General features: G+C 52.1%; 1 protein-coding gene across 2 annotated transcripts in view; it reads left to right on the top strand.

Moving 5' to 3' along the window:
- Positions 1-4864: 4864 nt before the first annotated feature.
- RBBP8NL (RBBP8 N-terminal like) overlaps positions 4865-17435 on the top strand; it is a 101589-nt gene continuing 89018 nt past the window's right edge. For both annotated transcript variants that reach the window (XM_075347772.1, XM_075347771.1), the window contains exon 1: positions 4865-4974. The gene's annotated coding sequence lies outside the window, so the exon portion shown is untranslated. The remainder of the gene's footprint in view (positions 4975-17435) is intronic.

The raw sequence follows: 17435 nt of genomic DNA, 5'->3' as shown, positions 1-17435 counted from the left end.
AGGTACATTTCTAGGAGGAATAACAGAGGAATGTCAGAACGTGGAGTTCTAAGAAAAGCTCCTCTGTGATTGTTATTTTAGGAGAATACAAGGATGCACTAAAACAGATTAGATGGGTCATCTATAGGATTATAGTTGCTCTCTGGAGCATTAGGACTCCCAAATTGCCTTTTGCCCCCATAAAAGGAGCAATGATGTAAAAGTGATGTAAATATTGGGGGGTCCAGATATAGATCGTGCTTTGGGGCCCTTGAGCTTCTTGCCCCCTGTATTATTTGTCCTTGCTCTGTCACCCAGAGATAAGTTATGTTTCATGGCTGCTAAACCTGTGGCCCCGGCATGTGGTTGGTGCAGTTTGTAAGCTGTTATGTTTCTCATTTTTATGAAAGGAGTATAACGGACCGGTTCCTGCGAGGAGGGTGTGAATATGTGTGGGTGCCGGGCTGTCCCCACATTCATGGTGTCAGTCTGAGACACATGGTATAATTTAAGGGGTGTAACTAAAGTGGGGGCAGGATTAGCACTGGTGCCCGAGGGGGTCCAAAAGTACATCACATTAGTGGATGCCATTGTTGTAGCTGGCACTCGGTAAGTGGGTTCTGGCACGGTATATTGGACCAAGCCTCTGTATACCTTTCTGTGATCCTCGCCGCACTCTAATCTCATTATATTCAATCTCATATCGTCCCTGAGGCTACTAGACTTGCGTACTAGCCAATCAACACCCCTGAGGTTAGGGGTATAGGTGAGAAAAAAAATATGACTACCCATTGTTAAAGGAAATCCCATAATAGTTCCAATTATTTCTCTACAATCACAATGCACCGGATGAATATCTAGTGCAAAATGTTCAGCAAGGTCCAGGACTAATCTCCTATAACGTCACCTGCTGCCATATATTCTATGAAGGCTGCTGTACAAAACTCGCCAAACAAAAGAAGGTCCCACCTAGAGCGGCTGAAAAAAGGCTTTCTGTCTCTCCCTATGGGGAACGTAGCATGTTCGAATCCTATTGGCTGGTCCACTGATTTCAATGGAAATTGTGCAATGCTGCAGGAACATAAGTTGATTTATCTTGAAGATTAAAGGGGTATTCTCCAAGATCCTATCCTAACATGCACTAGGTCTAATAATAGCAAATACCGCCAATTAGAAATGAAGTATAGTTCTCCTGATTCACTGTCACTTACCTCATGTGCAGGGCAGTGCAGGACCCTAGGTATTCATGGTTATGACCACTATCAACTAACTGAGGGTAGAGTCACACTGGCATATGACTCGCACGAGTGCAATGCGAGAAAATCTCGCATTGCACTCTGCCTCATATAGGACAATGCTGCAGCTTAGATCTGCAAGTTTTTCTCAGCTCTAATCGGACTGAGGTAAAAAATTGCATCATGCTGGGATTGTCTGCGAGAGCTGTATCACTCGCACCTATACAAGCCCATGGGCGCAAGTGAAACATTGGACTGCACTTGGATGACATGATGTAAGCACAGGCTGATAATGGAGGAAATGGAGAGATTAATCCCTCCCTCTCCTCCACAGCTATGATCCGATTGCAAGATTGGATCACATTTCATAACGTGGTTCATGCTTGAAGAAAATCCTGAGCGGAGGGTCATTAGCATATCACATCTGATGCTTTCGCATCACATGCAGTACGCCAATGTGACTCCAGCCTGTCACTATATATATGGATACCTAAGGTCCTGTAATGCCGTACACCTGAGGTAACTGATATAGAGAATCAGGAGACCTATACAGTGGAACCTTGGTTAACGATAACAATCCGTTCTGGGACTGTGCTTGTTAACTAAGTTACTTGTTCAGCAAAGCAAGATTTCCCCTAGGAAATCATTGCAATGCAGACAATTTGTTCCACAACTTGTTTCTCCCCTATTGTCCCATTCCACACACACACACAAACTCACACACGCATATTATGCTCACCTTACCTTCTGTTCCATCGCCGGCCTCCCGGTTCTTGTAGTTCGCCGGTACAGGATGTGTATCTGGTAACCATCGTGACCGATGCCGGAACGTCCGCTGCCAGAGCGCTGACGTCAAAGGCAGGAGCCGCTTTCTTCTGATTGGCCAGCGCGCAGCCTTTGAGTAGCAGCTGGCAGCGGAAGTTCCTCCCTTGTCGCGATGGTTACCCGATACACATCCTGTAGCGGCGAACTACAAGAACCATGAGGCCGGCGATGGAACGGAAGGTAAAGTGAGCATAATGTGTGTGTGTGTTTGTGTGGACTGCAAGAGCGGGTCAGAGCGCGGTGGATGTACGGAACCGGAAATGTATGCGGTGAGTATTTTGCTCGTACAGCAAAGCTTGCTCGTAAACAGAGTTACAAATTTACAGAAAGCTTTGCTTGTTAAGCGAAATACCCGCTAACTGGGTTACTCGTTATGCGAGGTTCCACTATACTATATTTCTAATTGGAGGCATTTGCTAATATTAATATTACACTTGGTAAATATTGAGATAGGATCTTGGAGATGGGAATACCCATTTAAGCTGATCACCCTTTACCTTTTCGGTAGAATATTCTAAAATATAAATGTATTGTAAACACTCAGAAAGTAAAATTTGATTTTTAAAGTAGATCCACCCTTTAAGATTTGTCTATATGCTAAGCATTAAAGGGGCACTCCAGACTAAACTAATACATTGTTATAATAATGGCACTTGACACAGGGATTATGGGTATTCTATGTATCTTTGTGCCCTGATAACATATACAAGGGCATTTAGGATATTATACCTTTGCACAGAGTGATCACTCTAATTTTGACTTCATAAATCAGAGAAATCTGCTTCTTTCTCCTCCTGGACTAATTCATTGGTGAAATCTGTATGAAAGGGAACCTGTCACCAGATTTCTCAATTCGCAGGTAAAACATTTCTTCACGTGAATACTGAGATAGAAGATGACAGTTTGTGCTCATAAGTTTCTATGGAGATCTATAACCAACCGCCTACAGCTCCTCCCTCCTCCATATAACTAGAACACAAGGTACAGAAGGTGTAGATTAGGACGCCCATTGGACCGGACCGGACAATTAACATACAGGGTGGGAGATTTTATAAAAAGTTATTTGTGGGGTCTACAGGGGGGGTCAGGGGGTAACGTGCACCATTATAGAATGCGGCACAGGCACTGCTCAAGGTGCGAGTTTTAGTTAAGAAGGCATATTCTGGTTACAGGTTCCCTTTAATTGAAGACACATTTTCCCATTAGTGACATAGGAGATGGCAGTTGTTGCTGTAAGGCTATGTGCGCACACTGCAGTTTTGTTTCTTCAGCACAAAATGCACCCTCTGGCAAAAAAACTGAAATCTGGCAGAAAGATGCTTGTGTTTTTATCGCGTTTTTGGTGCATTTTTTGATGTGTTTTGGTGCGTTTTTGCCCATGTGATTTTGATTTTTGTTTTCACTATATTCAATGGAAAAACGCAAGTAAAAATGCAAAAAGAATTGACATGCTGCTTCTTATTCTGCACCCAAAACTGCAGGCTAAGGCTGCTTTCACACATCCGGCTTGAGCTCTGCGGCTCAATCCGGCTGTGCAAGCTATGCAACGGATGAGGTGAAAACACCGCATCCTTTGCATACGTTTTTCCCATGCGGCCCGTCCGGTTTTTGCCGCTTGCGGCATGCTACTGAGCATGCGCAGTGGCAAAAACCGGATGCGTTTTTTGCCGCATCCGGGCGCCATAGGCATGCATTGAAAAATGCGCCGCATCGGCCGAATGCGGCGCGATGCGGGTTTTTTTGCCGCACGAAAAAACGTGCCAGGCAACGTTCCATCCGGCCGCCACATCGGCTAAATCTGCCGCATGCGGCAAAAAACGGATGGAACGCAAGGCCTTGCGGCACTAATTAAAGTCTATGCAGAAAAAACGCAACCGGCAGCAAAAAAAAACGGTTGCGATTTTTCCTGCAAAGTGCCGGATTGTGCCGCATTGCAGAAACCGGAGGTGTGAAAGCAGCCTATAAAGGAGCAACGTGCGCACAACGTCAGGATTTTGATAGATTTTGCTGGGGAAGGAAATGCATGCAGTTTAGGGCCACAATCTACACTTAAAACTGCACCAAAAACACATCAAAAACTGCATTGTGCGCACAGTGCCTTGTAGTTATATGCAGGACAGAGGAGCTGGAAGCAGTCAGTTAGATCTCCATAGAACCTTATGAGCACAAAGTGTCACCTTCTATCTCAGTAATAGTAGAAGAATCTGTATTCACTTGAAGACATGTTTTACCTGCAAATTGAGAAATTTGACAATTAAAGATCAGGAAAAGGAAGCAGATTTCTCTGATAAGATATTACAAACTTTATTTTCACATGTGATTTATGAAAAAAATAAAACATGGCGACTCTTTTAGTTTTCATAGAGGGGATTGTTTACCTGGCAGATATTATGCATGGTCCTAATAATGAAAATTGGGTGTGAGCGTGATACCTGGCAAGTGGGGGGTCTGGGTTACAAACTGTGAAAGGTAAAATGGGACCATATGGGAAGTCACCAGGAACTAACAGAAGTAGACAGAGGGCGACAGAAGGACTTGTATTTTTTATTTCTGGAGGGAAAAGCTGTTTAATGTCTGGATTGAATTACACAAGGCCTCCACCTCTAGATTCCCATACAATCCTATCTCTGTTGCGTCCAGCACCATACGAGTTCTGCAGCTTTGTTGGGAAACAGCAGGACCGGTTTGTCCACTTTGACTATGGTTTGCCTCGTTCCTGCTACAGGGATGAAGGAACTTAAACCTGTTCAACTGGTTTGTCAAAAAGAAAGGAAGAAAAAAAAAAAGAAAAAATACAAATTTTATTTTATTTGTGTGTTTGGTGTCTGTGCGGTTGGACTGCTGGCTGATATCGGGCTGCGGAGACTCTTCCAATTTGCCAAATTTGCCGTTGGACGCCAAGGCCTGGGGACCTGGAGGTGTCTGCGAGGGATATGTAAGTGACATGTGCTGTGCATTTATAAGTATTGTCGGCAGATATATTGTGATTGTATTGTAAGATACAGATGGCGGCAGGACTGTAGGATATGGGTAACAGACCTGTGTGGCGGTCACTCATTCATATCAGACTTTGATGGTCCTAGACGAAGATGAACCTGTGGTCTGGGTAGATGGGGTGACCTTCAAAATGATGCATAAGCATGGTGGTTATCATTGGATTTGGTGGCCGTTCATGCCACTGTGTATATATTCATAGATATATATCATGGGTCGGGGATATTTCCAAAATATTTCCAAAAACAGCACCACCTTCCTTTATCAATAATGTCATGTATTACATGTGAGTGCCATTGAAGTCCACGAGGTTGAAATGCAAAATCACATACAACTGGGAGACAGAGGTAGCACTGTTTGTAACATGTTCTTCTTTTTTTTTATTTTTTTTAAAATCTGTACTACCCTTTAATGAAGGCCGAAAAGGCTACTCCTGCTGCTGATGAGATGTATACTGATAGCAACATATGTAATCAGGCTGGACAGATCTCCCCACATGTATCAGTGACCAGTGGCGTAACTACACTTCGATGCGCCTCTATGCAAAATTTAGACCTGGGTCCCCAACCTGCATGGTGGTCAGTTGTAGTGCTCTAGATATTATAAAGAAATGTGTTGTTCCTCACCCATATAATAATGTCCCCTGTCCTAGCTCCTTCCTGTAATAATCTCCCCCATTTTGGCCTCTTACTGTAATAATATCCAGCATCCTGGGACCTTCCAGTATTAATAATCTGCATTATGGACCCCATCATATAACAGTGTCCCCCATCTTGAGCTGGTTCCTAGTATAATGTACCCTTCCTGGTACAATGCCTCCCCATCCTTGGCCCCTTTCTAGTATAATGTCAGCCATCCTGGGCCCCTTTATGGTATAATCTCCCTCATACTGGGCGCTTTCCTGGTATAATGTCCTCCATCCTGGGCCCGTTCCTAGTATAAGGCTCCCCTATCCTGGGCCCCTTCCTGGTATAATGTCCACCATCCTCAGCCCCTTCCTGGTATAATGCCCCCCCCATGCTGGGCTTCTTCCTGGTATAATGCTCCCCTTCCTGGTATAATGTGCCCCATTCTGTGCCCCTCCCTAGTATAATATCCACCATCCTCAGCCCCTTCCTGGTATAATACCCCTTTGCTGGCACCTTTCCTGGTATAATGTCCCCCATCACGTGCCCCTTCCTCGTATAATGTTCTCTATGCTGGGCCCCTTCTTGGTTTAATGCTCCCCATCCTGGGCCCCTTCCTGGTATAATGTCACCCATCCTGGGCCCCTTCCTGGTATAATGTCCCCCATCCTGGGCCCCTTCCTGTAATGATATCCTCAGTTTTTCTCCAATATAATTCAAAAATATATATTCTTACCTTCCTCTACACCCTTGATGTGTGGCAGCGCCCTTTCCTGGTATAATGCTCCTCTTCTTGGGCCCCTTCTTGGTATAATGTATCCTTCCTGGTACAATGCCTCCCCATCCTGGGCTTTTTTCTAGTATAATGTCCCCCATCCTGGGCCCCTGTATGGTATAATCTCCCCCATCCTGGGCTCTTTCCTGGTAGAATGTCCTCCATCCTGGGCCCGTTCCTAGTATAAAGCTCCCCTATTCTGGCCTCTTTCCTGGTATAATGTCCCCCATCCTCAGCCCCTTCCTGGTATAATGTCCCCCCATCCTGGGCCCCTTCCTGATATAATGCTCCCCATCCTGGGCCCCTTCCTGGTATAATGTCCCTCATCTTGTGCCCCTTCCTCGTATAATGTCCCCCATCCTGTGCCCCTTTCTCGTATAACGTTCTCCATGCTGGGCCCCTTCTTGGTTTAATGCTCCCCATCCTGGGCCCCTTCCTGGTATAATGTCACCCATCCTGGGCCCCTTCCTGGTATAATGTCCCCCATCCTGGGCCCCTTCCTGTAATGATATCCTCAGTTTTTCTCCAATATAATTAAAAAATATATATATTCTTACCTTCCTCTTCACCCTTGATGTGTGGCAGCGCCCTTTCCTGGTATAATGCTCCTCTTCTTGGGCCCCTTCTTGGTATAATGTATCCTTCCTGGTACAATGCCTCCCCATCCTGGGCTTCTTTCTAGTATAATGTCCCCCATCCTGGGCCCCTTTATGGTATAATCTCCCCCATCCTGGGCTCTTTCCTGGTAGAATGTCCTTCATCCTGGGCCCGTTCCTAGTATAAAGCTCCCCTATTCTGGCCTCTTTCCTGGTATAATGTCCCCCATCCTCAGCCCCTTCCTGGTATAATGTCCCCCCCATCCTGGGCCCCTTCCTGATATAATGCTCCCTATCCTGGGCCCCTTCCTGGTATAATGTCCCCCATCTTGTGCCCCTTCCTCGTATAATGTCCCCCATCCTGTGCCCCTTCCTCGTATAACGTTCTCCATGCTGGGCCCCTTCTTGGTTTAATGCTCCCCATCCTGGGCCCCTTCCTGGTATAATGTCCCCCATCCTGGGCCCCTTCCTGTAATGATATCCTCAGTTTTTCTCCAATATATTTAAAAAAATATATATATTCTTACCTTCCTCTACACCCTTGATGTGTGGCAGCGCCCTTTCCTGGTATAATGCTCCTCTTCTTGGGCCCCTTCTTGGTATAATGTATCCTTCCTGGTACAATGCCTCCCCATCCTGGGCTTCTTTCTAGTATAATGTCCCCCATCCTGGGCCCCTTTATGGTATAATCTCCCCCATCCTGGGCTCTTTCCTGGTAGAATGTCCTCCATCCTGGGCCCGTTCCTAGTATAAAGCTCCCCTATTCTGGCCTCTTTCCTGGTATAATGTCCCCCCATCCTCAGCCCCTTCCTGGTATAATGTCCCCCCATCCTGGGCCCCTTCCTGATATAATGCTCCCCATCTTGGGCCCCTTCCTCGTATAATGTCCCCCATCCTGTGCCCCTTCCTCGTATAACGTTCTCCATGCTGGGCCCCTTCTTTGTTTAATGCTCCCCATCCTGGGCCCTTTCCTGGTATAATGTCACCCATCCTGGGCCCCTTCCTGGTATAATGTCCCCCATCCTGGGCCCCTTCCTGTAATGATATCCTCAGTTCTTCTCCAATATAATTAAAAAAAATATATATTCTTACCTTCCTCTACACCCTTGATGTGTGGCAGCGTCCTCTATAGCCAGCGCAGAAGTCGGCAGCTGATTTTGGCATACTAACACGGGCAGTGCATGATGTCACTGCCATGTGTTTCCCGTAATTGGAAGCCAACATACACACTGCCGGCGTCTGGTTCTACAAGAGCATGTTTTGCAATGCCGGTATGTGGTGGGTTTCTGTCACACAATAGATTACAGCTGAATGTGGATCTGAGGATGAACATTCAGATGAGGTAGGCGTTGGTGTCCATGGGTCCCCTTTCTGCATGGACCCAGTTGTGGTTGTGTCGCAGGCGGGGAGGGCGCTGCGCTCACCACGCTCGGGTCCGGCGCTGCTGCTGCTGCTCGGTGGCTCGAGCGGTGGGCCGAATCCGGGGACTCGAGCGGCGCTCCTCGCCCGTGAGTGAAAGGGGAGTCGTTTGGTTTGGGGATTTGGTCCATGACGCCACCCACGATTTGTGGTGAGGTTGGGGCACCACCGCTGCTGGTGACGGGGATACCGGGAGCGATGGCAGGGAGCAGCTGGGATGTTGTTTCCCCCTCCGTGGGTAGGGGTTGGTTGTCCCGGGGCCCGGTGAGGTGAGGCGGGGGGGCACGGTTGGTGAGGTGCAGGGTCGCGGGGGCATCGCGGTGCCGGATGGCACGGTGGTACTCACTCAGCCAAGAACAGATGCAGAGTCTCTGGTAAAACAAACGGCTGGATGGACGGGTCCCACAGCCGGCTGCTGTGGTTTCTCCCGGACGGTTGGTGGTGGCTGCCTTTCCCTGCACCTTTTGTGTAACTTCGGTCCCGATGGCTTCCCACCGGTAACCCGCTCCCCGGCGTGGATATATGCCGGAGGAGCCCTTTTGTCCGCAGGCTCTGGCCCTGGGAATTCTAGCTGTGGCGGTAGCTGTATTTCCCCTTTGCTGTTCGGACGGTTGCCTTCAATTGGGTCTTGGCTGTTTGAAAACCCCTGGGGTTCCGGTCACTAATGGATTTGACCTGTTTAACGGCGACTCCAAGCCTGGTCGGGGTCCGGGGGCCCTGCCGGTTTGTGCTGGCTTCACTTCGCTCCCCGGTCCTACGGTTCCGAGTTGATATGCCTCTCCTGCAGACGGCCACCACCGTCTGCCAACCTTGCTCTTGGTGCCTGGGCCACGTACCCGGACACGGTCAGTCTGCTCCTCTACTACCACTTTACTCCTCACTCTCTGACTCCTACTCAGATCTGAACTCCACTCGACTCGAGCTCTGCCCGAGCTTAACTGACTTCCTTCTCCCGCCTCCAGGACTGTGAACTCCTCAGTGGGTGGGGCCAACCGCCTGGCTCTGTGGAGCCCCGCAAACGCTGTGTCGGTGCATTACCTTCAGGGACTCCACGTAGATGGATCTGTCTGGTCACAGGTAGGAAACCTTCTTTGTAGTCGTGACGCCACTCTCAGTATTGCGGTCAGTGGGGGACCGCCACTGCAGGTTAAGGGACGCCTGGGGCTGATGGTGAGTGCAGTTAGTTGGAATAGCCTCCTGAGAGTGAGGCAAGCCCCAGGGCCCTGTGTAGATGCGTAGAACTACAAGGCGCAGAATGACTCAACACAGGCAGGATGTCTTTCAGGGTTTTTACTCACAGTTGATGGCAGGGTGAGTGACCCGGGCGTAGCTGGGATGAACCAAGTGGGAACCAGGTGTCCTTCAGGCTGACTTGTGAGGGTGACTACTAACTCGCCTTCCTTAGCCCTTGGTGGTTTGGGGTAACCCCGACTTTGAGTCCCTATGAGGGTCACCCAGGGAAGATGCTGCAGCCTCTCTCCCCTTCGTTTGCCGTTTGCTTGTCGCCTGGACCAGGCCACTCCAGCTGCTTGCCTCCTGTGACCTATGGGCCCTAACTGTGGCTACGTGGCTGCGGCTTTTGTGGTGTTGTGGCGTGGGCTTTGAGAGCCCCACACCGGCAGGTTTAGCAAAAGAAAGCTGGATCTATCTCCGCTTCGGGATCTGCCGCCCGTTTGGGCCTGGTACTCTCTAGCAGTCTCCTTACTTCCCACTCCGTTGCTCTCTCTCTAGCTGAAGATGGATTTCGGGTAGCACTCCTAGTTGACCGTTCTCCCCCGTCGGTAGCCACTGCGCGGACGCTGTCAGACTACAGCAGCCCACGGGATCTGCTCCTCACTCGAGCTCCCTGGACTCTGCACTGCCTGGCTCACTGCCCCTCCTCTCCTGTTCTTGCCTACGCCACCTAGCAACCAGACTCTCTTACCACACCCCTTGAGAGGAGATGGAGGCTTTTGGCCCCCTCCACTATTCCAGTGGAGGTGAAGGCTTTTCCCCCTCCTGGAATCCCCAGGGGTCCTCTCATAGGTACATGTGTGAGACCTGATCACTATGCGCCTGTGTACCACACCCCGGTCAGCCTTCTGGATTACCTGTGTTGTACTGTCCCCAGCATGGGTGCAGTACTCAGTGGTGCCTGACCAGGTCAGGGGCGCCACATTCCCCCTTAGTTATCACCAGCACGTCCTCGGGCTGCAAGACAACATTTTAAAATGCATAAAACATTAAAACATGGTAAAACATTTTAAGACCACCAGCTATCATACATCACCACCCTCCACCCACAAGTCCGTTAACCACCCAGACCCTCTCACGTTGGCCGCGCCTTCAGCCACTTCTGGCAGGATCTTGAGGCGGCTTTCCTGGTCTGGTAGTTTCAGGGTATACCTGGCCTGGTGGAGTCGCGCCTTCAGCCACTTCTGGCAGGATGTAGAGGCGGCCCCCACAGTTGGTGCTGACCAGGTACCCTCTTTGTGGTGGAGAGCCAGGCCCCATAAACAGGCATGCTCTCTGGTCGCAGGTGAGCCAAGGCCCTATATACGGACGGGCTCCTCCTGGTTGCAGACGAGCCAAGCCCCTAAACAGGCTGACTCTGGTAGTGGTGCCTCTGGTGTAACTATTTACACTGCGAGAGTTTGTGGCTATAGCCAGTTCATAGCCTTAAGGTTTATGGTTTTCTCACACAAGTTTATGTGGGCACATACTTAAACGTAAACGTTGCAAAACTTCAAACTTTTCAAAACTTTAACTTGCTGCATGCTTTCTTCTTGCTTTATGTGAACTTTGCTCCTGTTTCCTCCTTACCAGGGCTTGGGCCTGTAGGGCTGGGGCATCTGTTACTTCCTGTGCTTTTATCGTCTGTTTCTTGATCCTTTCTTTCCTCTTCTTCAGTGTCTCTGTCTTCATCTTCTGTTGTGACTGCAGGGCTTCTGCAAGGACTTCTAGGACATGGTGCAACATCTAGGGCATACCAGCCTCTTTCTCCCTGATGCATAGTGAACTCCACTGAGTCTCCTATCTTCAAATTTCTTCCAGGGTGTCCTCTGGGCAAATGGGCTCTCACATCCCTTCGATTGACGAAAATCCCTTCCTTCACACCAGGTGATACTATAAAGCCGTATCCTGATTTGAGGCTGAAATCTTCGACAATTCCTCGACGCAGGGGTCCTCTGATCTGGGGTTTGAACCTTCTCAGGAACCGTTTCTCCTCTAGGTCTCTGGCGGTGACTTCGTCTTTCTGCTCAGGAGATTGTGATGTTGGAGGATACTTTGTACTACCGCCTCGGCGCCGTGTCTTGCGGGCTGGATTCTGCGAAGTACAGCTTACAAGCTCCCAGGTGGGGCGGTTGGGCAGGTCTTCTTCAACAGGAGGTGTCAGGTCTTCCTCGTCCCAGCGGGAATATGGCAGCATCTCCGGCTCTGGGACTAGCACTGCTGCTGGCTCCGGGGGCAACTCCTCAGCTTCTTGCCCTCCTCTCCCCCTTAGTTCTTCGCTGCACTCTGGTCGTGGCAGCGCTGGGGATGAGTGTTCCTCAGCTGGCCCAGGCGGTGGACTCTTCGGCGTGGTTGCCGCAGGGGTTGCCTTAGGGGTGTGCGGAGGGAGCATGTACTGGTCCACCATCTCCTGTGGGAACTTGGCCTCCAGGTCAGCCTTCAGCTGCCAGTATGCGGGGTCCTCACCTACCAGGGATTTCCTAGTAGGGACTTCCTTAGACTGGGGAGCGGTGTCTGCTCTGGCCCTGCAGGCCGGGATAAATGGTGATGTAGTCTTTTCTTGGCGGGCCGCGCAGGGCATCGCTGCGGCGGCCTGGTCTTGGCGGGCCGCGCCTGGCATGGCGGCGGCCTGGTCTGTGCGGGCCGAGCCTGGCGTGGCGGCGGCCTGGATCTGCGTCGCTGTTGCGGCCAGTTCTTGGCGGGCTGGACTGGGCATTGCAGCCGCGGTCTGAATTGGCGTCGCATCCTCAATGGGGTCCGTGCAGGTGGAGCTGGGCGTCGCTGCAGTGATCGGGGCTTGACGGGCCGCACCTGGCGGGGCTGCGGCCTGGTTCAGCATCTCACTTGCGGCTCGGACGAGCGTCGCTGCTGCGGTGGGGTCTTGGCGGACTGGGCTCAGCAGGGTGGCAGCCTGGGTCAGCGTCACACCTGCGGCACGGATGAGTATCGCCGTGGCAGTCGGACCTTTGCGGGCCAGGCGGGGTGTCGCTGCGGCGGCCATTTCTTCTCTCTGCAGCAGCAGGCTTGTGGCTCCCTTTCCTTCCCGCCGTCTCCGGACGCTTCCGCTCTCTTCACAAGCGAGGTCAGAACTCTGCAGGGGATCTCTGGGTAGCCACACCTCTTCGTGGGCGGTAACTTCTTCCAGCGCGGGCTGCTGTTGTTTTTCAGCGCGCTTTTCATGGTGGCAATATGGCGGCGCTTCCAATTTTTCAAGCGGACCGCCCAGGCACATGGTCACCTGTCTCAACAGGTCTAGTCCTTATCCTGTTCGTGACGCCAGATGTGGAGCCCCGCAAACGCTGTGTCGGTGCATTACCTTCAGGGACTCCACGTAGATGGATCTGTCTGGTCACAGGTAGGAAACCTTCTTTGTAGTCGTGACGCCACTCTCAGTATTGCGGTCAGTGGGGGACCGCCACTGCAGGTTAAGGGACGCCTGGGGCTGATGGTGAGTGCAGTTAGTTGGAATAGCCTCCTGAGAGTGAGGCAAGCCCCAGGGCCCTGTGTAGATGCGTAGAACTACAAGGCGCAGAATGACTCAACACAGGCAGGATGTCTTTCAGGGTTTTTACTCACAGTTGATGGCAGGGTGAGTGACCCGGGCGTAGCTGGGATGAACCAAGTGGGAACCAGGTGTCCTTCAGGCTGACTTGTGAGGGTGACTACTAACTCGCCTTCCTTAGCCCTTGGTGGTTTGGGGTAACCCCGACTTTGAGTCCCTATGAGGGTCACCCAGGGAAGATGCTGCAGCCTCTCTCCCCTTCGTTTGCCGTTTGCTTGTCGCCTGGACCAGGCCACTCCAGCTGCTTGCCTCCTGTGACCTATGGGCCCTAACTGTGGCTACGTGGCTGCGGCTTTTGTGGTGTTGTGGCGTGGGCTTTGAGAGCCCCACACCGGCAGGTTTAGCAAAAGAAAGCTGGATCTATCTCCGCTTCGGGATCTGCCGCCCGTTTGGGCCTGGTACTCTCTAGCAGTCTCCTTACTTCCCACTCCGTTGCTCTCTCTCTAGCTGAAGATGGATTTCGGGTAGCACTCCTAGTTGACCGTTCTCCCCCGTCGGTAGCCACTGCGCGGACGCTGTCAGACTACAGCAGCCCACGGGATCTGCTCCTCACTCGAGCTCCCTGGACTCTGCACTGCCTGGCTCACTGCCCCTCCTCTCCTGTTCTTGCCTACGCCACCTAGCAACCAGACTCTCTTACCACACCCCTTGAGAGGAGATGGAGGCTTTTGGCCCCCTCCACTATTCCAGTGGAGGTGAAGGCTTTTCCCCCTCCTGGAATCCCCAGGGGTCCTCTCATAGGTACATGTGTGAGACCTGATCACTATGCGCCTGTGTACCACACCCCGGTCAGCCTTCTGGATTACCTGTGTTGTACTGTCCCCAGCATGGGTGCAGTACTCAGTGGTGCCTGACCAGGTCAGGGGCGCCACATTCCCCCTTAGTTATCACCAGCACGTCCTCGGGCTGCAAGACAACATTTTAAAATGCATAAAACATTAAAACATGGTAAAACATTTTAAGACCACCAGCTATCATACATCACCACCCTCCACCCACAAGTCCGTTAACCACCCAGACCCTCTCACGTTGGCCGCGCCTTCAGCCACTTCTGGCAGGATCTTGAGGCGGCTTTCCTGGTCTGGTAGTTTCAGGGTATACCTGGCCTGGTGGAGTCGCGCCTTCAGCCACTTCTGGCAGGATGTAGAGGCGGCCCCCACAGTTGGTGCTGACCAGGTACCCTCTTTGTGGTGGAGAGCCAGGCCCCATAAACAGGCATGCTCTCTGGTCGCAGGTGAGCCAAGGCCCTATATACGGACGGGCTCCTCCTGGTTGCAGACGAGCCAAGCCCCTAAACAGGCTGACTCTGGTAGTGGTGCCTCTGGTGTAACTATTTACACTGCGAGAGTTTGTGGCTATAGCCAGTTCATAGCCTTAAGGTTTATGGTTTTCTCACACAAGTTTATGTGGGCACATACTTAAACGTAAACGTTGCAAAACTTCAAACTTTTCAAAACTTTAACTTGCTGCATGCTTTCTTCTTGCTTTATGTGAACTTTGCTCCTGTTTCCTCCTTACCAGGGCTTGGGCCTGTAGGGCTGGGGCATCTGTTACTTCCTGTGCTTTTATCGTCTGTTTCTTGATCCTTTCTTTCCTCTTCTTCAGTGTCTCTGTCTTCATCTTCTGTTGTGACTGCAGGGCTTCTGCAAGGACTTCTAGGACATGGTGCAACATCTAGGGCATACCAGCCTCTTTCTCCCTGATGCATAGTGAACTCCACTGAGTCTCCTATCTTCAAATTTCTTCCAGGGTGTCCTCTGGGCAAATGGGCTCTCACATCCCTTCGATTGACGAAAATCCCTTCCTTCACACCAGGTGATACTATAAAGCCGTATCCTGATTTGAGGCTGAAATCTTCGACAATTCCTCGACGCAGGGGTCCTCTGATCTGGGGTTTGAACCTTCTCAGGAACCGTTTCTCCTCTAGGTCTCTTGCGGTGACTTCGTCTTTCTGCTCAGGAGATTGTGATGTTGGAGGATACTTTGTACTACCGCCTCGGCGCCGTGTCTTGCGGGCTGGATTCTGCGAAGTACAGCTTACAAGCTCCCAGGTGGGGCGGTTGGGCAGGTCTTCTTCAACAGGAGGTGTCAGGTCTTCCTCGTCCCAGCGGGAATATGGCAGCATCTCCGGCTCTGGGACTAGCACTGCTGCTGGCTCCGGGGGCAACTCCTCAGCTTCTTGCCCTCCTCTCCCCCTTAGTTCTTCGCTGCACTCTGGTCGTGGCAGCGCTGGGGATGAGTGTTCCTCAGCTGGCCCAGGCGGTGGACTCTTCGGCGTGGTTGCCGCAGGGGTTGCCTTAGGGGTGTGCGGAGGGAGCATGTACTGGTCCACCATCTCCTGTGGGAACTTGGCCTCCAGGTCAGCCTTCAGCTGCCAGTATGCGGGGTCCTCACCTACCAGGGATTTCCTAGTAGGGACTTCCTTAGACTGGGGAGCGGTGTCTGCTCTGGCCCTGCAGGCCGGGATAAATGGTGATGTAGTCTTTTCTTGGCGGGCCGCGCAGGGCATCGCTGCGGCGGCCTGGTCTTGGCGGGCCGCGCCTGGCATGGCGGCGGCCTGGTCTGTGCGGGCCGAGCCTGGCGTGGCGGCGGCCTGGATCTGCGTCGCTGTTGCGGCCAGTTCTTGGCGGGCTGGACTGGGCATTGCAGCCGCGGTCTGAATTGGCGTCGCATCCTCAATGGGGTCCGTGCAGGTGGAGCTGGGCGTCGCTGCAGTGATCGGGGCTTGACGGGCCGCACCTGGCGGGGCTGCGGCCTGGTTCAGCATCTCACTTGCGGCTCGGACGAGCGTCGCTGCTGCGGTGGGGTCTTGGCGGACTGGGCTCAGCAGGGTGGCAGCCTGGGTCAGCGTCACACCTGCGGCACGGATGAGTATCGCCGTGGCAGTCGGACCTTTGCGGGCCAGGCGGGGTGTCGCTGCGGCGGCCATTTCTTCTCTCTGCAGCAGCAGGCTTGTGGCTCCCTTTCCTTCCCGCCGTCTCCGGACGCTTCCGCTCTCTTCACAAGCGAGGTCAGAACTCTGCAGGGGATCTCTGGGTAGCCACACCTCTTCGTGGGCGGTAACTTCTTCCAGCGCGGGCTGCTGTTGTTTTTCAGCGCGCTTTTCATGGTGGCAATATGGCGGCGCTTCCAATTTTTCAAGCGGACCGCCCAGGCACATGGTCACCTGTCTCAACAGGTCTAGTCCTTATCCTGTTCGTGACGCCAGATGTGGAGCCCCGCAAACGCTGTGTCGGTGCATTACCTTCAGGGACTCCACGTAGATGGATCTGTCTGGTCACAGGTAGGAAACCTTCTTTGTAGTCGTGACGCCACTCTCAGTATTGCGGTCAGTGGGGGACCGCCACTGCAGGTTAAGGGACGCCTGGGGCTGATGGTGAGTGCAGTTAGTTGGAATAGCCTCCTGAGAGTGAGGCAAGCCCCAGGGCCCTGTGTAGATGCGTAGAACTACAAGGCGCAGAATGACTCAACACAGGCAGGATGTCTTTCAGGGTTTTTACTCACAGTTGATGGCAGGGTGAGTGACCCGGGCGTAGCTGGGATGAACCAAGTGGGAACCAGGTGTCCTTCAGGCTGACTTGTGAGGGTGACTACTAACTCGCCTTCCTTAGCCCTTGGTGGTTTGGGGTAACCCCGACTTTGAGTCCCTATGGGGGTCACCCAGGGAAGATGCTGCAGCCTCTCTCCCCTTCGTTTGCCGTTTGCTTGTCGCCTGGACCAGGCCACTCCAGCTGCTTGCCTCCTGTGACCTATGGGCCCTAACTGTGGCTACGTGGCTGCGGCTTTTGTGGTGTTGTGGCGTGGGCTTTGAGAGCCCCACACCGGCAGGTTTAGCAAAAGAAAGCTGGATCTATCTCCGCTTCGGGATCTGCCGCCCGTTTGGGCCTGGTACTCTCTAGCAGTCTCCTTACTTCCCACTCCGTTGCTCTCTCTCTAGCTGAAGATGGATTTCGGGTAGCACTCCTAGTTGACCGTTCTCCCCCGTCGGTAGCCACTGCGCGGACGCTGTCAGACTACAGCAGCCCACGGGATCTGCTCCTCACTCGAGCTCCCTGGACTCTGCACTGCCTGGCTCACTGCCCCTCCTCTCCTGTTCTTGCCTACGCCACCTAGCAACCAGACTCTCTTACCACACCCCTTGAGAGGAGATGGAGGCTTTTGGCCCCCTCCACTATTCCAGTGGAGGTGAAGGCTTTTCCCCCTCCTGGAATC

The sequence above is a fragment of the Anomaloglossus baeobatrachus genome, chromosome 5, assembly GCF_048569485.1.
Source record: "Anomaloglossus baeobatrachus isolate aAnoBae1 chromosome 5, aAnoBae1.hap1, whole genome shotgun sequence".
Lineage (NCBI taxonomy): Eukaryota > Metazoa > Chordata > Amphibia > Anura > Aromobatidae > Anomaloglossus > Anomaloglossus baeobatrachus.
The sequence above is the reverse complement of the archived record's forward strand: the minus strand, read 5'-3'. Positions and strand labels throughout refer to the sequence as shown.